The sequence below is a fragment of the Electrophorus electricus genome, chromosome 18 (assembly GCF_013358815.1).
Source record: "Electrophorus electricus isolate fEleEle1 chromosome 18, fEleEle1.pri, whole genome shotgun sequence".
Classification (NCBI taxonomy): domain Eukaryota; kingdom Metazoa; phylum Chordata; class Actinopteri; order Gymnotiformes; family Gymnotidae; genus Electrophorus; species Electrophorus electricus.
In genome coordinates this window covers 16,083,870-16,101,237 of record NC_049552.1, presented here as the reverse complement: position 1 = coordinate 16,101,237, position 17,368 = coordinate 16,083,870, and the positions used below count along the sequence as shown (strand labels likewise).

General features: G+C 42.9%; 1 long non-coding RNA gene across 1 annotated transcript; it reads left to right on the top strand.

The window, feature by feature from the left end:
• The first annotated feature begins 905 nt into the window (after positions 1 to 905).
• On the top strand, positions 906 to 15,669 carry LOC113590218. Its single transcript, XR_003412078.2, has 3 exons — positions 906 to 1,206; positions 9,246 to 9,301; positions 15,207 to 15,669. It is a non-coding gene; the product is annotated as an uncharacterized LOC113590218 (long non-coding RNA).
• Positions 15,670 to 17,368: the final 1,699 nt, after the last annotated feature.

Here is a 17,368-nt window from a genome sequence, read left to right as displayed (position 1 = left end):
TTCGCTATGCCCTGTGTATCTTGGGTCAAATTTCAGCGCCATTGGCCAGTGATTGAGACTGATTGGATTAATCTGATAATGTAAGGGCTGGTTGCCCGGCAACGCACACTGTTATGCTGTAAACAGAATCCAGTCATCAAACATGAGCTCTTCACTCATGCGTGTGTTTAAAATGATCCCCCTCCTTAAGTCCGATAACGATGTGCGATTTAGGATGGAATAATTGTGCCTCGTGATCGCACAGACCTACACGTTTGAACAATGCACGATCTGTGGTGGTGGGGGAGGGTTAATACAAACGTAGCCATAATTACAAGACACACCCACAGGCTTCCATCCTCTGTCCAATCAAAGACGAGAGGCAGTAATATTTCATAGACATGGAACACTTTAAAGTTGGGGTGAATATGCCACGAACAAACAGTTTTACAACCCTGTGTAGTGCCACTGCAGTGTCATCCATATCTTGCCTCAGTCTTACGTTACATTAGTTGCAAAATGCCACAAAGGATTTCTGTGTTTCAGCAAAATCCAGAATGTGGAATGTGCACACAGTACCTCGGGGCTTAGAGTGGCGTCTAATAATTACCCTCAGCTCACCCCAAGGCAAAACATAAATGCAAATATAAAGTCCACACATACACAAACAAATGATTTGGAATTCAAACTCTTGATTAGGGCCTGAACTCCCTTCAAAAGCTCATCACACCTACACACTCCCACACTCCTGGAACGTATTCTAATTAAAATAAACATCCTGTGATGACATCAGTATAATTCTGGTTCTTTTTTTTTTAAACCCAGCCTCCTGCGTGCTCTTTGAGAGCTGTGCTGAGGTTGAAAACACAAGCTTCCTCCGCTCTCGTTCTCTCCCTGCTGTTATTTAAGGAAAAGGCAGTCTCACCCTCCTGCTCTCTGTGCTGGGATGGGTGTGGTTTTTTTGGTTTTTTTTGTTTTTTTGAAGACAAACTTCTGAATGATGTGAGTGCCTGGGTCTCAGTTTCTGAGCCGCTCTGGAGAAGGAGTGAGGCACACAGCGGTGTGCCAGACCTCGGCCTGCGTTCGCAGTGGAGTTAAATGCTACAGTTCAACAGCTACGGACCCCGCAGCTGTGTCCGCACAGATACGGAAAAAGTCCCATGCCATGGCGGACTGAAGCGAACCGCTTCAAAAGCTCTGAGAGAGAAGGTCTTCTGGAAGGCTGTCGTAAGTAGTATAGCAGAAAATTTGGACTGTTTTTTCTCTCTTTTTTGTAGAATCTCATCTTGGTTGAAGAACAGCTGTGAAATTCTGTGATGGTCAGACCCATGGTGCAGTGATTGTAGTCACTTCACTTGGCTGTGGGACTCCTTAATCAGAATTTGTTGATAACAATGAACTTAAGTTCAATCAAATTATTGTGCATTAAATCATTTAAAAGTGTTTAAAAACAGATTAAATTAGCTACAGCGTAAGCACAAGAATATCCATATTGGAAATATTGCAATGCATGCAAAAGTATGAATGAAAAATGTGTCATCCGTGACCAGGCACATGAATATCTTTGTTTTTATAATGCTGGTACGCTTTGCTAATCATTTTAAAAATGAAACAACATAAATTTACTTTAAGGTGATATGGTAAAAATATTTTACCTATATTATACACACACACACACACACACACACACACACACACACACACACGCACACACGCACATACGCACACTATAATTCAGTACAGGTAGTGAGTAAAAATTAAACAAAGAAAGCACATTTATTTTGTGCTACTTGAATATATTTTATATAAACTAAGTTTTATATAAACTAAGTCTTATATAAACTGTTTTATATAAACTAAGTTTTCATAATACATTTAGTTTTAGTAAACATGCTCCATTGAGTAGATTCATGTTGAAACAACAAAACTGGAAAAGAATGAAATATATTAAAGGCGATATGATGATTTTAATGTTATGCCCACCCATAACGCTAGAAATCAATGATTAGACATGTAGCTGTACTGTAAACACGTTCAGCTGGAGGTTGAGAGGGGGAAAGTAACTGGATTTAATAAGGAAACATTTGCTAGAAACCTTTATTCGCCCAAAGGTTAACACTCACTATGTCAAAGTGGATTACTGTGCTAATATAGGTGGTGACACAGTGGCTTTGAATTTGACGGGTTTGCATAAATTCAGTGCGTGGTCTCGGACTGCTCAACAAAGGGAACGCAGTCATTGGCCAAGGTGCGCACGAGGCCCCGCGGCCTGCTCCGACTGCGCGCGGCCACGTGGCTGCAAGCGCCACCCGTGCACCTCCAGCCTCTGCCAGCTCCCGCGGTGAGTCCGTGCCACTGTCTGCACGATGGAGGCTAAACGCAGGAGAACGTGTGCAGAACACAGCGGCGGTGTGGAGGAGCTGAACAAACACGCGCTGCTGCTCCCTCCAAGGGAGGTTAGCCGTGCGCACCTGACATCACTGACGTGATCACGATGACAAATAAAGTGACCCTCCTGTCTCGAGACCATTTGAACCCATCTGGGATCTCTCGCGTCAACCGCGCGCGCCCTGCCGGTCTAAGATGTGCACGTGCATTTCCAAATGTGGAGAAGAAGGCTGAGGCCGCGAGCATGAAGGCTTCGACGCAAACGTGTTCCTTCGACATGAATGCAAAACTTTTACCCAAAATATAATCAGTTTTCTTCTTCACTGTGTATTCTTTGTTAAGAACAGCCGGGAGATATTTTATATATATGATTGAACAGAACTAATTAATCAAATTCATTAAACTATTTTCGTTAGTGTAATTGAAATCTGTACAAAAAACGATAAACCCTGACTTGCATTAATCAAAATCGTAAGCTGTGTGTTGTTTAGGACATATTTCAAATGTAGTTGAGAATACAGGCACACAAATTGCTTTATGTGATTGGCAGTGTGAATTAAATAACACATCAAATATGAGTGGTGTTAAAAATACAGCAAAAATATACGAGATAGTAAATCAAGACCACATTTACACTACTAGGCCTTTATACTAATGTTATATTTTAACAAAGTATACTGGTGAAATTACATTAAATGGCACTTTATAGAACTCCATCTGCTCTATAGTCAGGGAGGTTCAATGCTTTTAACCCAGTTCCCTCAATAATGCACTATGACATTAATGCTAAATCTCCTTATTTAAGATAAATAAAGCGAAATGGTCTTGCACAATGTTTATTTACGTAAGAGTCATATACGCATGTCAACAGAGATAGAAAGAGGCTTCTGTGGTTTTATGTAGGAAATTTGTATTGTTTTGTTATGGATAAATTACATCGCAAATAGCACTAAGTAGCTGAATGGCTGGTGTGTGTGTGTGTGTGTGTGTGTGTGTGTGTGTGCATGCATGTATATATGTGTGAGTGTGTGTGTGTGTGTGTGTGTGTATGCGTGTGCGTGTTTGTGTGTGTGTGTGTGTGTGTGTGTGTGTGTGTGTATGAGTGTGTGTGTGTGTGTGTGTGTGTGTGTGTGTGTGTGTGTGTGTGTGTGAGTGTGTGTGTGTGTGTGTGAGTGGCTGTCCGGAAATGACTGTGCAAAGCAGACAAACAAATTAACTCGGGGGGGAAGGGAGATGACATCATAAGCATCCATATCAGAACAGATCACGGCCTTTGTTAGAACCAGAGAATATGCCGGGAAAAAACTAAAAGAAATTAGAATCTAATAAACAACAGTTTTATTTAAACAGCAGTTTTTACACCATCCTTTAGTATAAAATGGACCACTGAGTAAATAAGCACTATTCAGCCGAACTGAAAAAAATTCCATTTTTGTAATTTTTGTTACAAATATGTTATCTGTTATATATCAAAGTCTTTACAGAGCAGGTTGCATTGCAGAAGTGTGAACAAGCATGTGTATGAAAAACAATAGAAGTGGATTAACTGTGTTGAAGAAAAACAGTAGAAGTGGACTAACTGTGTTGAAGCAGCACTGTTTGTACTTGTAGTAAGTGAATGTTTTCACTGTTTTTCCGATGTGCCAAACAAACTGAGTAAGTGTACAACTGGCAGAGCAAGGCCAAAACAAAGCAACACCATAAAGCCCAAATCCCACCACGAGCAGAGACCTGGTGAGGGTAAGATCTTTTTCTTCCATGGATTGTTTACAGGAAGTGCTCAGAGATCCAACAGATGGGCACATTCACAGAGTGAAACTTTACTGCATTTTTCCAGACCCAATAAAGTGCTAAAATTCTCCCTGCTTTCAGTTAAGTGTGGGAAAAGAACTTTGGCTGCTTGTTCCAGGGATGCTAATGGGCATATAGCCACAAGCACACACACCACATTAACTGGGAAAACTGCTATCATTTTAATAATAAGGATTCCAGCAGTGTTTTGAAGAGAGAGAGAGAGAGAGAGAGAGAGAGAGAGAGAGAGAGAGAGAGAGAGAGAGAGAGAGAGAGAGAGAGAGAGAGAGAGAGAGAGAGAGAGAGTACGGCGTGGCTCTTCACGATGTCTTCATCAAAAAGGATGTCTTCTTCAAGAACATTCAGTGTGTTTGGCGAATTGTGTTTAGTTGCACTGTGACAGACTTTAGGGGGTAAGCAAGAATTGGATGTCTTACATGATTTTTGTGTCTCCTGAGCCTTTTTAAAGAGCCTGTTAGCACTCAAAGAGCTTACATGATTAGAGCGTGGTTATATTCCGCACCTCTGTGTTTAATCTGCTGTGCCATACATATGGCACAGCCGTCCTGTCTGGACTGCATGGGAAATCATTTTCAGAGCCATTCCCCTTCTAAATTAAACTCTGTGGGCTCAGGTCCTGTTAGGCGTTTCGTGAAGGAAGACTTTCTGTGGAAGTCATTTGGCATATGCAGTTTGACCTCCATGTAATTACTTTTTTTGAATGTGGTCCTTTTGAAAACACACAAGCCATCCAAATGATTGCATTAATCTGGGCACCTTAGAGCAAATGATTTTTATTTCTTATGATGGCTTGTTCCTGAGTTTTTAGCCAATCAAGTAAATCTTCACTACATATATTCTGTATAAAATAAAGTAGCACGTGTAAAATCCAACTGCATGTATTATTCACCTTTATATTTCATAAAATATTTTTTTTATTGCTGCAGGAAATTGACTATGTACAGTAAATGGAAAATATCTGCTAAAAATATGTTTTTAATGGAGGAACCATTTCAATTAATGCTTTTGTGTGTGTATAAATAATACACAGAAGTGAGTTAGAAGCGCACAGCACAGTTGTTAGGGTTCTGTGGAACTCTGGCCAGCAGAGACCACACATGTCATGTTCTGATCATTTCCAGAGTTCATTCATTAAAACCGGACCTGGAATCACATGTAAAAAGGGAAAAAGTTCAATAACAACATTTCCAAGATGGAAAGGTGCAAAGGATAAAGTGATCTTTTTGTTCTAGCCTGTCCTCTGTGTGTGCGTGTGTGTGTGTGTGTGTGTGTGTGTGTGTGTGTGTGTGTGTGTGTGTGTGTGTGCGCGCGCGTGTCACTGCATTCTCCACGCTACCCTCCCACCCCACACTGACACTCACGTACACACTCAACTTTGCCTGCATCCTCAGCTGCCCACAAATTTCCCATCATACATTGCCTGCCCATGGGCTTGCGAGGGCTCCCAGCACAGGGCGAGCAGAGTCCAGTCACTCTCGCGTATGCAGGGACAGTCCTGGCAGCTTCACACCATGCCGCCGGAGAAGCCTGATACATCTCTGAGTCTCTCCTAGTCAGAGCAGCGGAAGCTGGCAGCTTCCCCGACCTCCAGTACAGGCACCGTCAGCGGCAGGTGCTGGATGGAGGCAAAAATACGAGGTGGCAGCGTTGACCTCAGTTGCTGGCACTTTTAGTGCATGTGACTGCGTATAAAGAGGGTACCTGGAGGAAAAACACTCCGGCTCAGGTGTTCGTGTTGCTGCCGGTACCGCGGCTTCGCCTTGTCATGGGAATAGTTCATGTCCTAATTTTATACTTCAGCATAACTTTAAAATGCACATCCACCAAGCTTTTAGGGTACCTTATTATTATTTCTGGGAAGTAATTTCTGGGAAAAGATCTGCACTTTCTAGGAGGAAACTGTAATGAGTTTATCAAAAAAGGCTAAAAGCAGGAGAAAGTGTATGATTAATGCCAAAATATCCCCCACAGTTTAAACCCAAGAAATATTTTGACATTAAATGTAGCAAATAATGCACATAAATATCTAATTGCCTATTGTGAACAGCACATTTGATTTTACTGTATTATTTAGCTTCTAAAAACTGTAATCAGGTTTAACTTTTATTTATTTAATAATGTAACATTTGTTTGTTTACTTACTTGTATATTTCTATAAGATGAATCCCACTGAACTTAACTCTCACTTACTGTGGGGTCCAGTTTAGTGTTAGTGTTAGTGTTAGGGTTAGTGTTGGGGTTAGTTAGGATTAGGGTTAGGGTTAGTGTTAGGGTTAGGGTTAGTTTTGGGGTTAGTTAGGGTTAGGGTTAGGGTTAGTTAGGGTTAGTGTTAGTGTTAGGGTTAGGGTTAGTGTTAGTGTTAGGGTTAGTTAGGGTTAGGGTTAGGGTTAGTGTTAGGGTTAGGGTTAGTGTTGGGGTTAGTTAGGGTTAGGGTTAGGGTTAGTTAGGGTTAGGGTTAGGGTTAGGGTTAGGGTTAGAGTTAGTGTTAGGGTTAGAGTTAGGGTTAGTGTTAGGGTTAGTGTTAGAGTTAGGGTTAGGTTAGTGTTAGGGTTAGAGTTAGTGGAGGTAATGTTAGTGTTAGGGTTACGGCTAGTGTTAGTGTTAGTGTTAGTGTTAGTGTTAGTGTTAGAGTTAGGGTTAGGGTTGGTTAGGGTTAGTTAGGGTTAGGGTTAGGGTTAGGGTTAGGGTTAGGGTTAGGCTCTTTAACAGTTATCTCTTGCTCTTAAATATAAAATTAAACCTATTACTTCTGGGAACATACATTAAAAAGAAATACATTTTTTAAAATGCGTTAAGATAGCGTAAAGTGATCTTATATGAGTGTTCCTCCCCCACATTTTGCCAGACTATCTTCTCCTATCTGGAGCAGATCATCAGGCATGTACTGACTGATTTAGTTATGTATTTGAGGTGTGTTTTCATCATCTTTAAGGTTACAGTTAAGTAGTGGTATGTTGTAGGGTGCCTGAGACTAGCAGTCTAAATGGTGCATATTAAGTCGTCTATCTGCACCGACATTATAACACCTCCTGTTACTGTCTGACATTCTTATTACCTTTAAATACAAAAAAGTTTGATTCTCAGCCACAGCTAAGACACACCATTTCCACTCTGTTAATTCGAGATTTTAAAACCTGGGATCAGATGGTTTATGACTGAATACAGCTTGCGTGCTTATTTATTTATTTATCTGTTTATTTGCTTATTTATTTTGAGTTTATTTTAAATATTATGGCTTACACATAGAATAGGTACAATTTTATGTAAAATTCAATTTAATTCATTAAGGTGATTAAAAGTAAAATAATATTGGCTATGAGATAAAAAGCTATGAAAATATGTCTGTTTTGTTTTTCTGAGCTTGGTCTTTCACTGAACATGTGAAAGAATTCTATCCTCTATCTACGCTAATGTTAGCATAAACAAGCTCCTATGATGTTTTTCTCTGAATTTCATGTCACAAATATTAACGCCCCTCAGATCTCTAATGAACTAAAACTAGTGCGGTGTGTTCCCATTTACCTAAGCACTCCTGTCCTAGATTAGCTGTGACCTCCTGTTTCTCAGGGGTACAGCTGAGGTAGAATGCACACTAAACACCCTTAGTCATCGGTCAGCATGGGCAACCTCACAGGTAGATGGCAGTGAAACAGACCAGGTGGTAGAAGATAACTTCACTCTTGGAATTTGAAGCTTTACTACTAGGTGCATGATTAGGAAGTTGGGAGTTAGCTGGAGCTGTGACATACGGAACTGGAGGGTGGAAGTGGACGTTGCTCCCACACAAACTGTGGATAAAGTCAGACAGACCACGGCCTTGACGAGTTACAGTTCGAGCTGGAAGCATCGGGAAATCACCAAGTCTCCCATCATGTTCCAGTCTTACACACCGTCGTTATGGCAACCGACTGTTTGGAAGGCTGGGCAGACAAAAACCTCCCATGTCCTTACATGCAACAGGAATGATCTGGACTTGGCCCAACATTCAGCAGATGACTTCCCAATCCCCAGTGGAGTAGTGGATCTGTATCGTCATGGACGCGCTTTCCATCCAAATATTCTGGGAATATGGTTAAGATTCCGTAAAAAGAGTTTAGAAACATAATCCAGGCTGGTACTGCAAGTGGACGACGACCGTGCGGTGGTTGGGTCTCCCAGCAGCACAGTGGCTCTCAGCGTACGTACACATTCACACAAAATGGTTGACAGTGTTGACCACTTGCAGTGGTAGTCTGGACTGAGCTGAAAAAGAAGGACATGACCATCAATGAGCCAGTTTGTGCCAATCAAAACATGCTTGATACTTGTTAATTTAAGGACAAAACTTTAGTCTCAGTCTGAAAAGATTTAGTATTAGCACAGGACGCAGGAAGATACTTGTTTATTCTGGACTGGAGCTCTTAATTTCCTGGTCCTACCATTTCACTGAGTAGGGAAAATATTTTTCTGGTCTCAAGGACACCGAATGGCTTTCACAGGAGTGACAGCCAGTGGATGAAAACAGACCAGGGATACCTTTATTTGTGTGTAGTCTGTGTACAATTAAAGCCAAAATCACATTATAGCTCACTAGGCTTAGAAAGTTTGATTAAAGAGTGTTACCCTTTTAAAACTAATATTTACTTTTAGATTAAATTAAACTATTATAGATGGAAAAAAAAATCTATCATGTAATATATATGCTGTACAGTATATACCCATACAGCATGTAAATGTCTGTCTGTATATATATATATATATATATATATATATATATATATATATATATATATATATATATATATATATATATATATATATATATATGTGACACTTTGAAGGATTGTTTTTTAAATGCCTGCTGAAGTCAAAGTCGAACTAGATGAATGAAATGTTAAGTCCTTTTTAGATGCTGCTCATCTAATGTATTTCCAAACGTCTGTGACAGTGCACAAGAAAGGAAAACTGCACTTAGTCAATGATGTCGTTCTTTGATTTGTGAGACATTGTGCCAGTGAGCGTTCTTTCAGAGCCTGTCAGCAGTTCATGTTCAGACTGAATAAAGTGGTGTGTTCTCTCCCCTTCAGGTTCATACCATGTTGTTAAAGGACATCTGGAGAAAATCTCTCAGAAGCTGCTTATTGTGAGTTGTCTGTGAAGAAAAAAGATGCTTTTGTTTCTTTAGAAAGTGTAAGTTTGTTGAAATGTCTTGCGTACTATGGATTACCCCCTCCCCCCCCCCCCCCCTCAGAGCAGCAAGGCCTTCGTTTCTTTGGTCTGTTTCAAAGAACACTGAGAAAACGTCATACAAGTCTGATGGAACAAATTTAGCCGTTCATGAAATCAGCACATTTGCATTTGCTGTAGACTGGAGCGCCCTCCAGGTCTTAGTACAGCCTGTAACACAATTACACTCCAGCTAGGGCCACTCTGGTGAGACTCAACTACATCTAAACATCTCCATATGCACCAAGGGCAAACGCAAACAAGTTGCAGACAGGGCGCCACTGCAGAGTTGCGAGCCTTTTCGCACCGTGGTATCTCATATGAAATTATGAAAATGTCCCAAATGATCTGTCTGAAATATGAGTTTTATTATTTATCTGTCACAGTGACCTTGTCAACTCTGCATTTTTGGTTTGCTGTAACACCAAGCAACTGAGTTTTTTTATAGTAATAATACATGTGTGCATTGTTGGGAAGAGCCCTTGTCTTATCACCACAAAGCACGTGACACCTTTTGACACATGCATATGACCTTGCACGACCTTCTGACAGCTTGTCATCTCACATAAAACGTCTATGTTCATTACCTTCTGACAGCTTGTCATCTCACATAAAACGTCTATGTTCATTACCTTCTGACAGCTTGGGGTCTCACATGAAACATCTGTGTGCATGACCTTCTGACAACTTGTCGTCTCACGTCAAACGTCTGTGTGCGTGACCTTGTGACAGCTTGTCGTCTCACGTGAAACGTCTGCGTGCATGGCCTTGTGACAGCTTGTCGTCTCACATGAAATGTCTATGTTCATGACCTTCTGACAGCTTGGTGTCTCATGTGAAACGTCTGTGTGCATGACCTTCTGACAGCTTGGTGTCTCATGTGAAACGTCTGTGTGCATGACCTTCTGACAACTTGGGGTCCCACGTTTTACCACTAAGGATCTATTGAGCCTGTTGTTTTCTCAGGTGAGTCTAGGCAAATTGCCCTGGTGATTAGTCATGTATGAAAGATGAGTCAATGTGACATGCATTCAGCAAGGCTCAGCATGCATCCGAGTATGTGTGTGTGTGTGTGTGTGTGTGTGTGTGTGTGCCTGCGTGTCTTTGCGGACGTGAAATGAACAGGCGATGACTGACCAGGCCTGGGCGTGTGAGCTGATGCTTCCAGCATCTCTGGTTCTCCTCCCTTCCCCCACCTCTCTGGGGCAGCTGGGGGGATTCCTGGCAGAGTGATTTGGGACTATATCAGAAAATCACATTGCCAGGGATTTCCAACCAGCTGCAGGCCATTCTCTTCGATGAGCAAAGGCCCCAGAGATCGTCCTCTCCTGGCGCCTCCGACCGCCACAGCGGGCTTCTGTCCCCGCCAGGCTTCAGGCAGACCTCACAGGCTGCTGTTGGGCCCCCCTTGGCTTGCCCTGAAGACTCCGTCCACTGTGCCGAGAGTGAACCATATCCAAGCGCTCAAATGGCTTCTTCAGTGAACACAGACTGAGAGCAATACATTACGCATGGCTCACAAACTGAGCCCCGAACGTCTCTCATACATCTCGGAGCATAAACACTCACCCTCGGACGGATGGCTGCGGTTTTCAGATCTGGATCGGGACCCGGGGGTGCGGTGCCACTCAGACGTATGTGGGCTCACAGTAATGAAAAGACTGTGGCTTCTGTACTCGAGGCAGTCTTTGAAAACTCCATGTGGAAAGCATTGCAATGATCACTCTACTTCTTTGATGCACCAGCGTGCACAAGAAGAAAAAAAAATGTGTTAATGAGTTCATTAGGCATATGGATATGATTCTGGATCACTTTAGAACATTTAAGGGGCAAGATTTAAGGGCAGTTTGAGGGGAGTTTAAGGTAAAGAAAATATAGAATCTGACAATGCAACTGGTCCATGGAATATTTTATTGGCCTAATAAAAAAACATTTCTTCGGTGCTTTAAAGCACTTTTCTCCATCTGATATAGATTGATTGGTTAACATTTCCCTTCTGTGAATTCTCTATTGTGAGCATGAAGTCCATACCATGATCTCACAAAGCTCATCTGAGTATCATACAGCACAGTAAATACAACACCAGTGAAAACCAGCCCCAGTGTGTGTAGCTGCTGTCCACATCCAGACTCTTCTAGTGGCTTGGGCTCACTTAACAGCCTGTTTACAGTCTTCACAGGCTGTTTCTGTTTTTGTTGTGGGATGGGAGAGAGATCCACCAAGCCAGAGGGGTTCCGCACGGGTAGGGCAGAAACGTGGCGGCACCCTGGACCTGCGGTTAGGGCAGAGACGTGGACCTGTGGGAAGAGAAGCGATGTGGCTGCACCCTGGACCTGCGGGTAGAACAGAGACGTGGCAGCCCATGGGGCTTTGTGAGGTACAGGACTTGGCTCGCTTTGTGAACAGTTCCAGGAATGTTCCATGTTCACAGTGGCTAAGTTCCGCTCCTCTGAGGCACAATCACTAGGCAGCGAAAAGCTGCAGGTCGTGCTGGGGACTGGCGACATTGCTGCGTGACAGCCCGGAACACGTCACACACAGTGACCTGGTGATCCATGGGGACAAACACTCACAAGCAAGGCAGGGAGCACATTTACATCTTCTCCCAGTTCCAACCCTAATGTAAGGTAAAGTCTCCTTTTATATCTGACTGAATGCGGTTATTACTACAGGGGAGGGAACTGTTGCTGGATCAGTATTCTTCCTTTGAGGCACTTTATAAACACACCACCCTTCCTTTCAAGCAAGGTGGTCTGGTCAAGTAGGCACTTAGCCAAAGCCTGAATACATTGACTGAATGGGGTATAGAGACTTCAGACGATGCGCTTCACTGTTGTTTTAACTTCACATGTGCCAACATCCTGCAGTTGCTCTGAACGGATGAGACTCAACTCAAGTCTTTCCTGGTGAACAAAAAAATCTTTGATGCACATTATCGCAGAGCCACAATTGTCGAAGCCACTTGACACTTTCGTGTGCACCAGGAGCTGAAGCCCAGACAGCAAAAGATTTGTTTACAGAGACATGAATGAGCTGAACTTCAAAAAGACCACATTACTAATGTCAATATATCATATGCCCACAGAGGTTTTATGTTTCTGCCATTTCCATGGGGGGAAATATAAGTCTCTCATTCATGTGGACTGGCACAGATGTAAAACAACCCATGATGAGACAGGTCACGTGAGACCAGGGCAAGGAATTATTCATGGTATCACATCTGGCTGTTCCAATGAGAGCAAACCTGAATGGGAAACATCAGGTTCACTAGAATAAGGTAAAATACACCATAATAAACAAAACATTCATAGGTGTGTGTCAAGAAGTGTCCTCACAATGTCTCTGATGGGTTCAGATCCAGGGTGCTACAGTGTAAAATAATAATAAATCTGAAGTTGACAAGGCCTTGCCAATGTCAGCGTGCCCACAGACCTTCTGGTCTTGACACTGTGCAGTGTAAGAGAGCAACAAATTTAGGTGATTTCACACAGATGTCACCACAGCACCTAGTGATCTGCAACGAAAGATATCCGGGGATCCGGGGATCCAGCGATCTGGGGCTAACATAGTCGCAAAGCACAAAAGAGCGAACCACGGCTAAAATAGGTGAACTCTCAGATGGACACGCTGGAACGAGTAACATGGATGTTCCAGCATCTAAGCCTTTGAGGTCTGCCCCCCGGTGGCAGGAGAAGGAGGTGTTGTGGGTGAAGACTGGGCTCAACCTCCTGTGCCTACTGAGCTGATAACAGTTGACAAAACATGCACTGGCTCAGTTCAGCAGGAACCGGAGTTAGGCCCTTTACAGCGCCACCAAGCGGCTGGCTGACGCGCTGCCTCTAGCTGCCCTGCCCCTGCAGGGACGACTCGGGCATCAGCTGGGGTCTGGGAGGTGAGGGGCTGTCTGCTGCCCCTGCAGGCATGAGCACATTAGCGAGGGAGAGCTCTTCCAGACACATTTCTGCTTGTCTCCTCTTCCACATGTGTTTCCTTTCAGGGAATGAACTGTCAAATTCATTCATCCCAGATACTCCGCGACTGCATTTGTTTACTGTGAGCTAAGGAAAGAGACGTTCCCTTCACGTGCACGGAAATAAAAAAGACTCTAATCGGATTCAGGTGATGGAGACCATTGCTTTTGACCCGGCCTGTCGGGACAGTGTAATTGCATCTTTTCCGCTGTTCTGAAGCGGACGTGTGTTAGTAATTGGCTGGCGTGGAATGCCGTGACTCCTGGTAGGTGGTGTCCTGGGCGACTGGAAGGTTCCAACAGGATTTACGGGTAATCCTTAGTGTCACATTAACGTGATTTACGAACTGTTCTTTGAGACAATGACACGAGATGAGTGAGGGAGTCATTTTCCCATGCTGGTGTAGAGAGGTTGTATAGTGTTTAAACATATCACAAGTGACACCATATTTCACCAGTTATGTTAAAGGGGCTGGGCCTGTCAATCTGTGTGCTAGCCGACAGAAAGGAGTCTGACCTGAGGCGGTTCTACATGTTAAATGACATTACTGGGTTTAGTCTGCGTGCTAGTTGACAGTAAGGAGTTTGTGTGATGTCGGACCTGAGGCGGTTCTACGTGTTAAACGTGAGAGTCATTCACTCAGTGATGACTTTCATTGCTCTGATTCAGGAGGGAAATTATTCTCAAACAACAGCTCAGATGCCAATTAAAAATTCACACAAAACATTCACAAGCTGCTAACATCTAACATCTTTTGAAGCTCAGTAGTAAACAAACTGCATTGTTGACAAACAGTAAACAAACTGCATTGTTGACCACCCGACGCCATCTGCATGTCCACTTATGGTAGGCACAGGCAAGAAAAGAAGTTACATAAACAACTCCATCACCATGATAACAGCGCAACGTCTGCCGTGGCAGAGTTATAATGGGGCAAGGAGCTTTGTTCCATAGCTGAAGCAGGGTCTATTTATCAGTGCGCATGCACACACACACAAACACACACATGCACACAGGTAAAACACTGTCTTCTTTTAATGGAAGGGTAGTATGCCAATAGGTTGTAAATATGACAGTCTGCTTTCTAAATATATTATACTAAGAACCAACATCTGTCATTTTCTGAAGAGTCATTTAGGTCTTAAGACAGTACTGTTACAGCCTGGGTTCTCATAAGACAACAATACCTTAATAGCCATAAACCAGCAGATCACTTACTGCCATGTAATTAATTATAGTAACATAATATAATTAATTACAAGTTCATACAACGGTGACAGAGGTGCATTGCACAACAAAAACAGAAATGGCATGTTATGTCCCTTGGAGGAAACATCACCAGTGAACCCAGATGAGTCTCTCTGATAGGCAGAAATGAAAATGGATACGACTACAATCAACTTTAGAACAAAGACCTTCTATAGAATCGCTATTGAGTTATTATTGTACAGAGTCTTTTAAACAGCTGCATGTCTCTTAACCTAAACAGTGGTGTCCTGAACTACCGGGGCTTTATACTGTCCTGATGGGGTTACAGAACTCATGTAATGAGCCGGTAAGTGCAGAAAAGGGAAGTCTTTCTGGCCCTGAACACAGAAAAACGCACTTATTCCACATAATACGCTTCAACAGTCGGTCTGATAAGCTGTTATTCCTTTTGCACTGGGAATTTCTTTTAAAAGCAGCACCATTCACTCGGACACTATGAGCTGTTGAGCGATGTCGTGGAGTTTCCACCTCTGGCCTGTGCTGGCAGCAGAGCCTCGTATTTCACCTCTTTCTTTCTCCAGATTCTTCTCTGAGCTTTGTGGCCCCTTAAACGTGCCAAGCACTCTTTTCTCTCCTTTGCAGCTGTCGACCTTGTCGGTAAACAAGGTATGTAAAGCATGGACTAGCACACGCTTTCTCGGTCACAAAAGAAGGATGAGACGTGCTTAAGTGGCATTACCTCGTCGGATCCACCCAGACAGTGCAGGAGTCTAGCTGGGACAGCGAGCCCCCGCCATTCCCACTGCACATGCCCCGCATGACTGCTCAGGCGCCTGCGGTGCCATGACCTCTGGCTGGTTCACCAGACAAGGCTTAATGCACAAGGCTCATGCACACTCAGCTCCCCACACTTCAGTCTTTCATGTTGTGCAGAAGGCATGTGAAATTCTGTGGAATTATTGTACCTGTATAACAGAACGTTTAAAACTAAATAAAATGTTCAGCCATATGTGACATATGGTACAGTTGCGTATCGTTGTGTTGTGTTAAAAAATTAGAGTTGCACTTGTTTTTACATGGATATATTTACATTGATTAAATCGACATTATTTACACAGTGAAATCCCAGTAAAATAGTCATATATTGTACCTCAAATCAGCCGGTTAGGCGGGAAACCCATATGATCAGTTATTGTGGTTAAAATAATATTTCTGTAATTAAACTCCCATTGTTGTAATGATTACTAGTTATATATATATATATATATATATATATATATATATATATATATATATATATATATATATATATATATAGTTTTAGTGTTCACAGTAAAATGAATCAGGTACAGGTAAAACTACTATTGTATAATATTTAAGTTATATCTATCCATCTATAAATACTATGATGCGTCCTGCAGACACAGCAGGCTTTGAAGCACTTTTCGGAGAGCCACTAGCACTGTGCAAATGCGACCACGCCACTTTCCGTGGCAACCACAGCGGTCTGGGCATGCTCCTAGCCTCCCCGTGACAAGCGCACCCGGCTATCAGCACCAGACCATAATGAATTCCAGCAGGTTCCAAGCCGCGGTGTGTGTGCGTGTGTGTGTGTGCGTGTGCGTGTGTTCACAACATGCGAGCGCCTGTGACGCGTCCGTTGCGTGTGTGCGTAAGAGACACACGGTAATTACCCTGCACTGCACACACACTGCGGTCAAGCAGGTTAGGACAGAGATGACGTTGCCTTGTAATCAGAAGGCGAGCTTGCGTTTTACATTACGTCAGCGTGATCTCAAAATGAGCGAGCAGAGACGAGAAGTAGTCGCGTGTCCCCAAATAACCGGACACGGCTCCACCGAAACCTTGGCCTGAGCCGCATGCATGCTGTACCTCACATATGAATTACTAAAGCATCTTACTCGGGCTATGATTAAAATCACCACAGCGAGAAAGCTCCGTGTGTGAAACACTAAACCGTAAATATGACTAACATTCCTACAGATTTCTATTCCAGCACACCCTTCATCAGCAGCCAGTCCACACAACGGCACTGATATTGTTTCTCCAATCAAAGACTCAACGCTGCAGGTATCGATTTGGCACAGATTCCAAAATGAAAATGCGTTCTTATCTGACAGGGAAAAACAAATATTTAAATAAACTGGTATTTGCCATGCAAAGATCGTTTTATTTATCTGGCTTCAGGGGTACCATAGTATCGTGCAGCAGCAAACGGCTCTGCGCGTCTGATTACTCCCTCCTTATAAATGAGAAAACGGTCTGCTTGGTCGTCTCGACCACCGGATGCCCCCTGCCTGTTTAATGTGCATGTGCATGCATGTCTGATGCGTGTCTGTTCCCGCACATAGCGTGCCTGCACTAACACACATCCAGGGGGATCGCATGTAGTTCCTTGGAGGTCTGAATTGCGAAACAGTTGAGTTTAGTCCATTTTCATACGTATCAGCTGTGTGATTACTGACCTACCGACAGTCAGCTTTTCGAATGAAAGGTAGTAGTAAGTCCTGGATCCGCGAGGGCCTCCGCGCGAGGGCACGGAAGCCATAAAGTGTGTGTAATTAAGATTCACATGGAGGTGTTATGGCTCAGACTGCAGAAGCACTGACGATACAAGACCCATTCAGTGGCAATCTAGACCACAAACATCACAGCCTATTCAGTGTCTCTGAGAAGATATGACCGACAAAACAGGAAGAAAATAAGAGGAAAAAATGTTAAATATATCTAAATAAACCAGTGTAATAGGGTTTATACTGTATAATTAATAATATATAATAATA